A 12952-nucleotide genomic window follows, 5' to 3' on the forward strand; every position below is an offset into this window, starting at 1 on the left:
TGTGTCCTTGATGGCAGGTAGGTGGTACCAGTGATGTGTTGGGCAGAATTGCCTACCTATTGTAGAGCCATCCTGTCCGCTACAGCGGGTGGAAATTAAAATCCCTATCTCCTCTCTGAACCACACCCTCCTGGTTTTTGTCATCTCTGCCAAAATGACTAGTTACTCTATCCAGGCTCCCCATCACCTTATACAGAGCCTATAAAAAGTATTCACCCCCCCTCCCCTCCCCTCCCCCGGAAGTATTCATGTTTTACAACATTGAATCACAGTGGATTTAATTTGGCCATTTTGACACTGATCAAAGGGAAAAAAAGACTCTTGTGTCAAAGTGAAAACAGATCTCTACAAAGTGATCTAAATTAATTACAAATATAAAACACAAAATTATTGATTGCATAAATATTCACCCCCTCCCCCCACTTAATATGACACACCAAATCATCACTGGTGTGGCCAACTGGTCTCAGAAGTCACATAATTAGTTAAATGGAGATCTGGTTTTGGAGACCCCTGTGCAGTCAAGGTGTTTCGATTGATTGTAGTGAACACACACCTGTATCTGGAAGGTCCAGTTGTAAACTACACCATAAAGACAAAAGAACACTCCAAGCAACTCCATGAAAAGGATATTGAAAAGCACAAGTCAGGAGAAGGATACAAGAAAATTTCCAAGTCACTGAATATCCCTTGGACTACAGTTGAGTCAATCATAAGGAATTGACAAGAATATGACATAGCTGTAAATCTCCCTAGATCAGGCTGTCCTCAAAAACTGAGGGACCATGCAAGAAGGGGACTAGTGAGGGAGGCCACCAAGAGATCTATGACAACTCTGGAGGAGCTACAAGCTTCAGTGACTGAGATGGGAGAGACAACTGTTGCCCGGGTGCTTCACCAGTCACAGCTTTATGGGAGGGTGGCCACTGTTGAAAAAACTCACATCAAATCGCGGCTAGAGTTTGTCAGAAGCGTGCGGGAGACTCTGAAGTCAGCTGGAAGTAGGTTCTATGTTCTGATGAAACCCAGATTGAGCTTTTTGGCCATCAGACGAAACGCTATTTTGGTGTAAGCCAAACACCACAAATCATCAAAAACACACCATCCCTACCGTGAAGCATGGTGGTGGCTGCATCATGCTGTGGGGATGCTTCACTGCAGCAGGCCCTGGAAGGCCTGTGAAGGTAGAGGGTAAAATGAATGCAGCAAAATACAGGGAAATCCTGTTGCGTCTGCAAGAGAACTGTGACTTGGGAGAAGTTTTGGTTTCTAGCAAGACAATGACCCCAAGCATAAAGCCAAAGCTACACAGGAATGGCTTAAAATCAACAAAAGTTAATGTCCTGGAGTGGCCAAGTCAGAGTCCAGACCTCAATCCAATTGAGCATTTGTGGCTGGATTTGAAAAGGGCTGTTCACTCATGATCCCTGTGAAATTTGACATAGCTTGAGCAGTTTTGTAAAGAAGAACGGGGAAACATTGCAGTGTCCAGAATTACAAAGCTGATAAAGATCTATCCACACAGACTCAAGGCTGTAATTGCTGACAGAGGTGCATCGGCTAAATACAGACTTGAAGGGGCTGAAAACTTATGCAATCAATTATTTTGTGTTTTATATTTGTAATTCATTTAGCTCACTTTGTAGAGATCTGTTTTCACTTTGACATGAAAGAGTCTTTTTCTGTTGATCAGTGTCAAAAAAGCCAAATTTAATCCACTTTAATTCAATGTTCTAAAATAATAAAACATGAAAACTTCTGGGGGGGGGGCATGAATACTTTTTATAGGCACTGTACGTACCAGTTGTGGCCTCCTGTCCCACATCCAATTTTCCACATGGCACTAACTTTCTAATCCTGATAAAGTTCCTCAGCTTCCTCTCCATTGCAATCAGCTCTCTCCCATAATGTAGTGGCTAGAACCGTGCACGTTATGACAGACTGAAAGATGTTAACGTTCAGAGGGACCCAGAAGTCTTTGAACACCAATTTGTAAAAGGCGCAGAATCTGCAGCCAGAGGGAGACACAGGAGATTCTGCAGATGCTGGAAAACCTGAGCAATATTCATTAAGAGCTGGAGGAACTCAGCAGGTCAGGCAGCAAATACGGAGGGGAATAAACAATCGATGTTTCAGTCCGAGACCCTTTATCAGCACTCAGTAACCAGTTTGAAAGGCGAATGACACATTGGCATTTACTTTGCGAGGGTTGCAATACAGGAATCATCTTGCCCCAAATACATAGGGCCCTGTTGAGACTACAATGGGATATCATGCACAGGTCTGGCCTGGCTGACGGAGAAAGGATATAATTGCGAGGGAGTGCAGCAAAAGTTCACCAGGTTTATCCCCGTATGTGGATTTGTTGTCTGAGGAGTCAGAGTGCCAAGATTTGGGAGCAACCATTCAGGACAGAGTTCACCAGGTTTCAGTGTCTGCCCAAGAGGAGTGAATTCCAAAGACAATCACACACCACAAGTACCAGGCAATGAGGATATCCAACGAGCTGGATATCAGTTATCGTCCCCTGACATTATCCCCGCAGAGTCCAGTGCCGCTCTATCGATGTGCTGGGGGTGTCACTGGCTGGAAACCAAACCGGAGGAGCCAGATACACAATATGGCTACAAGAGCACGTCAGAGGTTCGGAATCGTGTGACTGGTAACTCCTCAAGGTCTGTCCGTCACCTATGAGACTCGAGGCAGTTGCCTAACACAATACTCTACACATGCCAAGATGAGTGCAGGGAGAAAAGGGGCAGCCGGAGGGGAAGGGGGAGACGGAAGGGGTGGGGGGGATGGAGGAGAAAGGAGTGGGGCAGATGGAGGGAACCCGAGAAGGGGAGATGGATGAGGAAGGTGTGACAGAAGGGGCAAGGGTGGAGATGGTGACAGACCGACCAGCTGTAGGCAGTGAGGGGGGAGGGCAGCTTCGGGAAGGAGTGAGGGAAGGTGGGTTAAACAGGGGAAGTCCATATCTGGTGGTGTGGATACTGGGTGGGTAGGGGTGGACACAGAGGATGTAGAATTGTTGAAAGGAGGATTGAGAAATGTAATTACAAAATGGGGAGAAGGAGGGGAGAGATGGAGGTGTGAATGAATGAAGGAAGGGAACAGATGGATGGGTGAATGGAAGGAGAGAGGGGAAGATGACGGCTGAATAGATGGAGAGAAGGAAAAGATGGACAGTGAGTAGACAGAGAGGATAGGTGGATGAAGGAAATGACAGAGGGGAGAGATGAATGGGGGAATGCAAAGTGTAGACAGATGGAGCATGAATGGACGGACGGCGGAGAGAGAAGGAGGGGGTGATTAAATGGAGGGGATAGATGGAGGGATTAAAGATATGGAGGGGTTTTGGGAAGGAGGGGCAAGATGGAGTTGTGAATGGAAGGAGGGGAGAGATGGAGGTGTGAATGGAAGGAGCGAGTGGAGAATGGAGGGGGAATGGATGGAGACAGGAGAAGGAAGTGTTAAAGGATGGAAGGGAGATATGGAGGTGTGAATTTAAGGAGGGAGGGGAGAGATGGAGGGGTGAATGGATGGAGGGAGTGGAGAGGGGAATAGATGGAGACGAGAGATGGAGGAGTACATGGATGGAGGGAGGGGAGATATAGAGAGGTAAATGTAAGGAGGGCGGGGAGAGATAGAGGGGTGAATGGAAGAAGGGGAGAGATGGAGGAGTAAACGGACAGAAGGACGGGGTGATTGGATGGAGGGAATGGACAGGGGTTAGAGATGGCAGGTGAATGGACAGGGGTTAGAGATGGTGGGTGAATAGACAAGGGGAGAGATGGCAGGAGAATGGATGGGGAGAGATGGTGGGTGAATGAACAGAGGAAGAGATGTACGGAGGGGAGAGGTGGATGGGGGTGAATGGACGGAGGGGAGAGATAGAGGGTGAATGGACCAGGAGAGAGGTGGAGGGTGAATGGATGGTGTGGAGAGGAGGAGGGTGAATGGACGGAGGGGAGAGATTGAGGGGTGAATGGACCAGGAGAGAGGTGGAGGGTGAATGGATGGTGGGGAGAGGAGGAAGGTGAATGGACGGAGGGGAGAGATTGAGGGGTGAATGGATAGAGGGGAGTTTGAGGGGTGAATGCTAAGAATTGCGAGATGGAGCAATGAATGGACAGAAAAGGAGGGGTGATTGGACAATGGGAATAAATGGAGGGGTTAATGAATGGAGGGGAGATATGGAGGGGTGAATTTAGGAAGGAAGGGAAGATGTGGGAGTGAATAGAAGGAAGGAGAGAGATGGAGGGATGAAAGGAAAGAGAGAAGAGATGAAGGAGTGAATGGGTGGAAGCGGAGAAATTGAGGGCTGAATGAAAGAAGGTGAGTGAAGGAGGGATGAATGGACAGAGACAAGAGATGGAGGGGTACATGGATAGAGGGAGGGGAGAGATGGAGCTTTGAATGGAAGGAAGGAGGGGAGAAATGGATGGTGTGATTGAACGGAGGGGAGGGATGGAAGGGTGAAGAGCATTGGGGAGATATGGAGGGGTAAATGGATGGAGGGAGAGGACAGATGGGGTGGGGGAATGGTCTGAGGGAGAGATGGATGGGTAAATGGACTGTGTGAGGGGAGATATAGAGGGGTGAATGTAAGGAGGGAGTGGAGAGATGGAGGGTGTGATTGGATGGAGGGGTGAATGGACGGAGGGAGGAAGGAGAGATGGAGGAGTGAATGGGTGCTGGGAGGAGAGAGATGTGGGTGCACGGAGAGAGAGGGGTGAGTGGATTGAGAGGGGAGGTGGGGGTGAGTGGATTGAGAGGGGCTGGGTGAATGTATTGAGAGGGGGAGGGGGAGTGGATTGAGAGGGGAGGGGGTGAGTGCATTGAGGGGGAGGTGGGGGGTGAGTGGATTGAGAAGGGGTGGGGGAGTGGATTGAGGGGGGTGGGGTGAATGGATTGGAGGGGTGGGGTGAGTGGATTGAGAGGGGAGGGGGAGGTGGGGTGGGTGGACTGAAGGGGGTTGGGTGGATTGAGAGGGGAGGTGAGTGGATTGAGGGGGTGGGGGTGAGTGCATTGGGGGTGGGGTGGGGGTGGGTGGATTGAGGGGGGAGGTGGGGGGTGAGTGGATTGGGGGGTTGGTGAGTGGATTGAGGGGGGTGGGTGGATTGAGAGGGGGGTGGGGTGAGTGGATTGAGTGGGGGTGGGAGTGGGTGGATTGAGGGGGAGGTGGGGAGTGAGTGGATTGTGGGGGGTGGGGGTGAGTGGATTGGGGTGGGTGAGTGGATTGAGGAGGGTGGGAGTGGGTGGATTGAGGAGGGTGGGAGTGGGTGGATTGAGAGGGGAGGTGGGGGGGTGAGTGGATTGAGGGGGAGGTGGGGAGTAAGTGGATTGTGGGGGGTGGGGGTGAGTGGATTGGGGTGGGTGAGTGGATTGAGGGGGAGGGGTGAGTGGATTGAGGGGGTGGGTGAGTGGATTGAGGGGGGTGGGAGTGGGTGGATTGAGAGGGGAGGTGGGGGGTGAGTGGATTGAGGGGAAGGTGGGGGATGTGGGGGGGAGGTGGGGGATGTGGGAGGGAGGAGGGGAGGGCGACTGGAAGGAGGGAGAGGGGATAGCGGGGAGGGGAGGGGGAAGGGGAGATGGAGACAGGAGAGAGAAGAGGGGAGAGGGGAGAGGGAGGCGGGAGTGGGGAGGGAGAGGGGAGAGGGAGGTGGAGAGAGGAGAGAGGTGAGAGGAGAGGGGAGACGGAGAAGTCGGGGAGGGGAGAAGAATGGAATGTGGGGAGAGATGAAGGGGTGAAGGAGGAAAAGAGAGGATGGGAAGGTCGGAGGGATGAGGGAACGGAGCGGGTAGGATGCAGAGAGATGCACGGGGGGGGGGTTGCAGGAGGTGAGGAGGGGAAAAGGCTGGAATGAGGGGATGGAGGGAGAGCGGTTACATAACAGCATTAGACCGGAGCAGGCCAATCGGCCCCTCTCGCCTGTTCGGCGTCACCAGAGCTGATCTGCCCCAGGCCTCAGCTCCCCCGACGGAGGGGAGAGAGGTGGAGGGAGGATGGGACGGAGGGGCCGTTAGAAGATGACGGAGGGAGGGATGTGGGGAATATGAAGGGTAGGAGGAGGGATGGAGAGGACGGTGCCCGATCCCCCGCCCCGCGGATGCTGCAGCGAGCCGCCGACCGTCTCACCTGCCACCGCCGTCATTCCCCGCTCTCCGTCCGCGCTGCCGCTCTGCCACCAGCTCCCGATCCGCCGCCCCCGCCTCCTCCACAGCCGCTCCCCACCTCCCTCCCTCTCGGCTTCGACAGCCGGGCGCAACCACTGCCAGATCCTGGGGAGCAGACGGCAGCCGAGCCCGCAATCCGAACCACACTGCCCCTGCCGGCTATACCGAGCGGGGAGGGGGTGGGGGGAGAGACCGGGAGAAGTGTCGGGGTAGAGAGAGAGAGAGAGAGAGATGGAGAGAGAGACAGAGATGGAGAGAGAGATAGAGAGAGAGGGGGGGAGAGACATAGAGACAGACAGACAGACTGACAGAGAGGGAGAGAGACAGACAGAGAGAGAGAGGACAGAGAGACAGATGCAGAGAGAGACAGACAGAGAGAGGGGGGGTAGAGAGAGAGACAGAGAGGCAGAGAGGGGGGGGTAGAGAGAGAGACAGACAGAGAGGGGAGTAGAGAGAGAGACAGACAGAGAGGGGAGTAGAGAGAGAGACAGAAAGAGAGAGGGGGTAGAGAGAGAGACAGAGCGAGAGGGAAAAAGAGAGAGAGGGGAGAGAGACAGACAGCCAGACAGACAGAGAGGGAAGAGGGGAGAGAGAGACAGACAGAGAGGGAAAAAGAGAGAGAGAGACAGAGAGAGATGGAGAGAGGCAGAGAGAGAGAGAGACAGAGAGAAAGGGACAGAAGAGAGAGCGATGGGGAGGAGGGTGGAAGAGAGAGAAGAGGATGGGGAGGAGGGTTGGGGAGAGAGAGTGAAGGGGACAGGATGGGGTGAGAGAAGAGGACAGGCGGAGAGTGAAGGGGATGAAGAGTAGGGTGGGGGAAGGGAGAAGGAGACGGGAAAGGGTGAGGAGAGAAGAGGACAACAAGGAGGGAAGAGAGAAGGGGATGGGAAGGAGGAAAGAGAGAAGGGGATGGAGAGGAGAGTGGTGGGAGAGAGAAGGGATGCAAGGAAGGTGGGGGAAAGGGAAGAGAGGACAGGTTGGGGAGGGAAGTGAATGACTCTTTATTTGCAGTAAAGAATCTCAGGGCTGCATTTACCTGTAAATGAAGCCAAACAGTTTACCCCATAATAAATCTCTTGCACTGGATTAACACAGAAAAGCCTGTAGGCATAGATAAACTGAAAAATAATATTCTTGGCCAGGCTCCTCCTCTACATAACATGGAACAAAGACAACGGAGAGGCCACTGGACACACCATGTTGTGCTGATCTTGATGCCAATTTATACAAAGTGCTCCGCCCCCCCCCCCCCCCGAGTATCATCCATATCCCCCATACCCTTCATATCTAAAAGCCTCTGAAACTCCTTCAGACTGTTGGATTCTACTCTTACCCCTGAAAACATATTCTGGGAACCTACAACTCAATGTGTAAAAAAAATTGCACCCCACATTTCCTTTAAACGCCCAAATTTAAAAGCATGTCCTCTGATATTTGTCATTTCTACTCTGGGGAAAAGATTCTGAATGTCTACCCTAATAACTTCATAATTTTAAAAGCCCCTATTCCTTACCCTCCGACACTCTGGGGAGAATAATCCATGTTTTTCATACCTTTCCTTCTAGCTCATACCCTTTAATCCAGGCAGTATCCTGGTAAACCTTTTCTACACCTTCTCCACACCCCTCCCAAAATGAGGTGAACAGAATTGCACGTAAGACTCTAAGTCCAGCCCAACTAAAGCTCTATATAGCTGCAACATGACTTCCATACTCTTACATCTGAACCCCTACCAATGAAGACTGGCATTCCATATGCCTTCTTTGCCAGCTGATCCATTTGCACAGTCACGTTCAGCATGCTATAGACCTGGATCCTAAGATCCCTCTATACCTCAGTGTTACCAAGGGGCCCCCCATTATCCGTATACTCTCTCCTTCCATTTGACCTCCCAGAGCATAGCACCTCCCACTTTGCCCAGACTAAACTCTATCTGTCACTTCTCTGCCCATGTCTGTAACTGATCTACAGAGCCTATAGAAAGTATTCACCCCCGGAAGTTTTCATGTTTCATTGTTTTACAACATTGAATCACAGTGGATTTAACATGGCTTTTTTTTTGACACCAATCAACAGAAAAAGACTCATGTCAAAGTGAAAACAGATCTCTACAAAGTGATCTAAATTAATTACAAATATAAGACACAAAATAATTGATTGCATAACTATTCACTCTCTTCAAGTCAGTATTTAGTCGATGCACCTTTGGCAGCAATTACAGTCCTGAGTCCGTGTGGATAGGTCTCTATCAGCTTTGTACATCTGGACACTGCAATTTTCCCCCATTCTTCTTTACAAGACTGTTCAAGTTCTGTCATATTGCATGGGGATTGTGAGTGATCAGCCCTTTTCAAATCCAGCCACAAACTTTCAATTGGATTGAGGTCTGGACTCTGACATGGCCACTCCAGGATATCAACTTTGTTGTTTTTAAGCCATTCCTGTGTAGCTTTGACTTTATTCTTGGGGTCATTGTCTTGCTGGAAAACAAATCCTCTCCCAAGTCGCAGTTCTCTTGCAGACTGCATCAGGTTTTCCTTGTATTTTGCTGCATTCATTTTACCCCCTACCTTCCAGCCTGCTGCAGTGAAGCATCCCCACAGCATGATGCAGGCACCACCATGCTTCGTGGTAGGTATGGTGTGTTTTCAAAGATGTGTGGTGTTTGGCTTTCACCAAACACAGTGTTTAATCTGATGGCCAAAAAGCTCAATTTTTGTTTCATCAAACTGTAGAACCTTCTTTCAGCTGGCTTCAGAGTTCCCCACATGACTTCTGGCAAACTCTAGCCAAGATTTTGTGAGTTTTTTTCAACAGTGGCTTTCTCTTTGCCACTCTCCCATAAAGCTGTGACTGGTGAAGCACCCGGGCAACAGTTGTTGTATACGCAGTCTCTCCCATCTCAGCCCCTGAAGCTTGTAACTCCTCCAGAGTTGTCACAGGTCTTGGTGGCCTCCATCACTAGTCCATATTCTTTCTATTTCTGGATGATTGACTTAACTGTACTCCAAGGGATATTAAGTGACCTTTGGAAATTTTCTTGTATCCATCTCTTTACTTGTGCTTTTCAATAACCTTTTCATGGAGTTGCTTGGAGTTTTCTTTTGTCTTCATGGTGTAGCTTTTGCCAGGATACTGACTCACCAGCAGTTGGACCTTCCAGATACAGGTGTATTTTTACTACAATCAATTGCAACACCTTGACAACACACAGGTCTCCAAAAACAGATTTCTATTTAACTAATTATGTGATTTCTAACACCGTTGATGACTTGGTGCGTCATATTAAAGGGGACTGAATACTTATGCAATTAATAATTTCGTCTTTTATATTTGTAATTAATTTAGATCACTTTGGAGAGATTTGTTTTCACTTTGACACAAGTCTTTTTCTGTTGATCAGTGTCAAAAAAACCAAATTAAATCCACTGTGATTCGATGTTGTAAAACAATAAAAAGTGGAAACTTCCAAAGGGGGATGAATACTTTTTATAGTCACTGTATGTCCCACTGTGTTCTTTGATAGATCTTTACACAGCCCACAACTCCACCAATCTTGGCGCCACCCACAAACTCATTCAGTTCATTGATGTACATGACAAACAAAAGGAGTCCCAGTGCTATTCGTTGTGGAGCACCACTGGTCACGGACATCCAGCCAGTATAACAGCCTTCTACTCCTACTCTCAGTCTTCTGTGGGCAAGCCAGTTATGGATCCAAACTTGCAATTCACTCTGGATCCCATCCACCTTTATCTTCTGAACCAGCCTGCCATGAGGTAGACCTTATCAAATGCCTTACTCAAGTCCATGTAGGTAACATCCACTACCTTACCCTCATCAAGAGGTATGCACCGCCTCAAAACTCTTGATAAAGTTTGTAAGGCATGACTTTCCATAAATAAAACCATGCTGGCTGTCCCAATGCAGGTTGTGCACTTCCAAAACTAAATAAATCCCCTCCCTCAATATTCTCTCCATTAGCTTCCATATCATAAGACATAGGAGGAAAATTAGGCCCTTCAGCCCCTCGAGCCTGCTCGAACATGGCTGATCCATTTCCCTCTCAACCCCATTCTCTTACCTTCTCTCCGCAACCTTTCACACCCTGACTAATCAAGAACCTATCAACCTCTGCTTTAAATACACCTAATGACTTGGCCTCTATGGCCACCTGTGGCATTGAATTCCATAGATTCACCACCCTTTTGCTAAAGAAATTCCTCCTCATCTCTGTTGTAAACAGATGTCCCTTGATTCTGAAGCTGTGCCCTCTGGTCCTAGACTCCCCTATTATAGGAAAAATCCTCTCCACATCCACCTTATCTAAGGCTTACATTTGATAGGTTTCAATGATATCCCCTCTCATTCTTCTAAATTCCAGTAAGTAAAATCCCAGAATCATTTACGTGAACTTCCTATGAATCCTCTCCAATGCAGCATATCCTTTCTTAAGGAAGGGGCCCAAAACTGCTCACAACTGCTTAAAAAGCCTCAGCATTACATCTTCGTTTTTATGCTCTAGTCCTCTCAAAATGAATGCAAGCATCACATTTGTCTTCCTCACCATCGACTCAACCTGCAAGTTAGCCTTCAGGGAATCCTGCACACGGACTCCCAAGTCCCATCGCACCTCGGATTGTTGAATTATCTCCCTGTTTAGAAAATAATCTATGTTTTTACCCCTTTTATCAAAGTGCATGACCATACATTTCCTGACACTGTATTCCATCTGCCACTTATTCACCCATTCTCCTAATCTGTCCAAGTCTTCTGTAGCCTCTCTACGTTCTCTAAACTAACTGCCCCTCCACCTACCTTTGTATCGTCCACAAGTGTGACCACAAAGCCATTAATTCCGTTCTCCAAATCATTGACGTATAACATGAAAAGAAGCGGTCCCAACACCAATCCCTTCAGAACACCAATTGTCAGTGGCACCCAACCAGAAGAGGCTCCCTTTATTCCTACTCTGCCTTCTGCCAATCAGTCAATGCTCCATCCATGCTAGTATCTTTCCTGTAATACCATGAGCTCTTATCTCGTTAGCAGCTTCATGTGCAGCAGCTTGTTAAAGGTCTTCTGAAAATCCAAACGCACAACACCCACTGATTCTCCTTTGTCTATCCAACTTTTATTTCCTCAAAGGATTCCAACAGAATTTCCCTTAAGGAAACCATGCTGACTTTGGCCTATTTTATCATGTGCCTCCAAGTACCCTGAGATCTTATCTTTAACAATCAAATCCACCATCTTCCCAACCACTGAGGTCAGGTTAACTGACCTATAATCTCCTTTCTTCTACCTCCCTCCCTTCTTGATGATTGAAGTGACATTTGCAATTTTCCAGTGCTGTGGAACTATTGCAGAATCAAGTGGTTCTTGAAAGATCATTACTAATGGCTCCACAGTCTCTTCAACTACCCTGGGGAGTAGTCCATCTGGTCTCAGTGACTTCTCTACCTTCAGACCTTTCAGTTTCCCAAGCATCCTCTCCCTAGTAATGCCAACAAGTAATATCACTGATGTGATATTATGTGATTTAACTCTCTGTTACAACCATGTGGACTAACCATTGCTCTGAGCAGGAATTTGTTTTACACAGCCTGAAAACTACTCGGCACTTTAATAAAACATGATATAAAGTAATAACGCAAAGTCTCGGCCTGAAACGTCGACTGTACCTCTTCCTAGAGATGCTGCCTGGCCTGCTGCATTCACCAGCAACTTTGATGTGTGTTGGTTGATATAAAGTAATATTCCAGCTGCGTAGCAACAAAGGCTATGTGCGCGGGGGCATTGCAGTTTCTGCAGGGCTGCGCTGCTTAGAAGGAACAGTATGTGTCACTTGCTTCTCTCAGTATTTTGGGATATGTGCTGTCTGGCCATGGTTACTTATCGACCTTAATAGTTTTCAGAAGACCCACAAAGTACTCATTTAATATCTCAGCCACTTCCTCTGACTCTAAGCACACATTCCCTCCTTAATCCTTGAGTGGACCTAACCTCTCTTATTATTCTATTTTTCTTAATGTCAGTATATAATGTCTTGACATTTACCTTGATCCTGCTCACCAAAGACATGCCTTAGCTCCTTTTGACTTTCCTAATAATCTCTCGAGCAATTCCCCTGCAAAGTTATATTCTACAAAGGCCCAATCTGATTTTAGCTTTCTGAACCTTATGTATGATTTCTTTTCCTTCCTGACTAAATTTAGGACCTCTGGAGTCACCCATGATTCCCATACATAACCATCCTTATCCTTACTGGAACAGTCCGATCTTGAACTCTGATCAGCTTGTCTTTAAATGACTCCCATATGTCAGGCGCAGGTTTGTCCTACAGCAGCTGCTCCCAGTCAATGTCCCTCAGCTCACATCTGATCCTGTCGTATTTGTCCTCCCCCAATTTACTGCCTTCCCACAAGATCCGATATTATCTTTACTCATAACAACCTTAAAACATAATGAGTTGTGGTCACCGTTCCCAAAATGTTCACCCACTATCAGTTCCATCACCTGGCCTGGCATGTTTCCCAAACCCAGATCCAGTCCGTTTTCTCCTCTAGTCTGACTCTCCACATATCGTCTCAAGAACCCCTCTTGAATGCGCTGAAGAAATCCCACCCCATCTAAGCTTCTTGTATTAAGGAAGTTCCAGTCAATTCTGGGAAAGTTAATGTCCCCCCACTATCACCACCTGAAGTTTCCGTGCCTTTCCATAATCTGTTACCTATTTGTTACTCCATCCCTGTGGCTGTTGTGGGCCTGT

At 48.2% G+C, this 12952-nt stretch overlaps 1 protein-coding gene across 1 annotated transcript in view; it reads right to left on the reverse strand.

Moving 5' to 3' along the window:
- ajm1 (apical junction component 1 homolog) overlaps positions 1 to 6585 on the reverse strand; it is a 50334-nt gene extending 43749 nt beyond the window's left edge. Inside the window, exon 1 of the mRNA XM_063073896.1 lies at positions 6143 to 6585. The gene's annotated coding sequence lies outside the window, so the exon portion shown is untranslated. The remainder of the gene's footprint in view (positions 1 to 6142) is intronic.
- Positions 6586 to 12952: the final 6367 nt, after the last annotated feature.

Source organism: Mobula hypostoma, chromosome 21 (genome assembly GCF_963921235.1).
Source record: "Mobula hypostoma chromosome 21, sMobHyp1.1, whole genome shotgun sequence".
Classification (NCBI taxonomy): Eukaryota; Metazoa; Chordata; class Chondrichthyes; order Myliobatiformes; family Myliobatidae; genus Mobula; species Mobula hypostoma.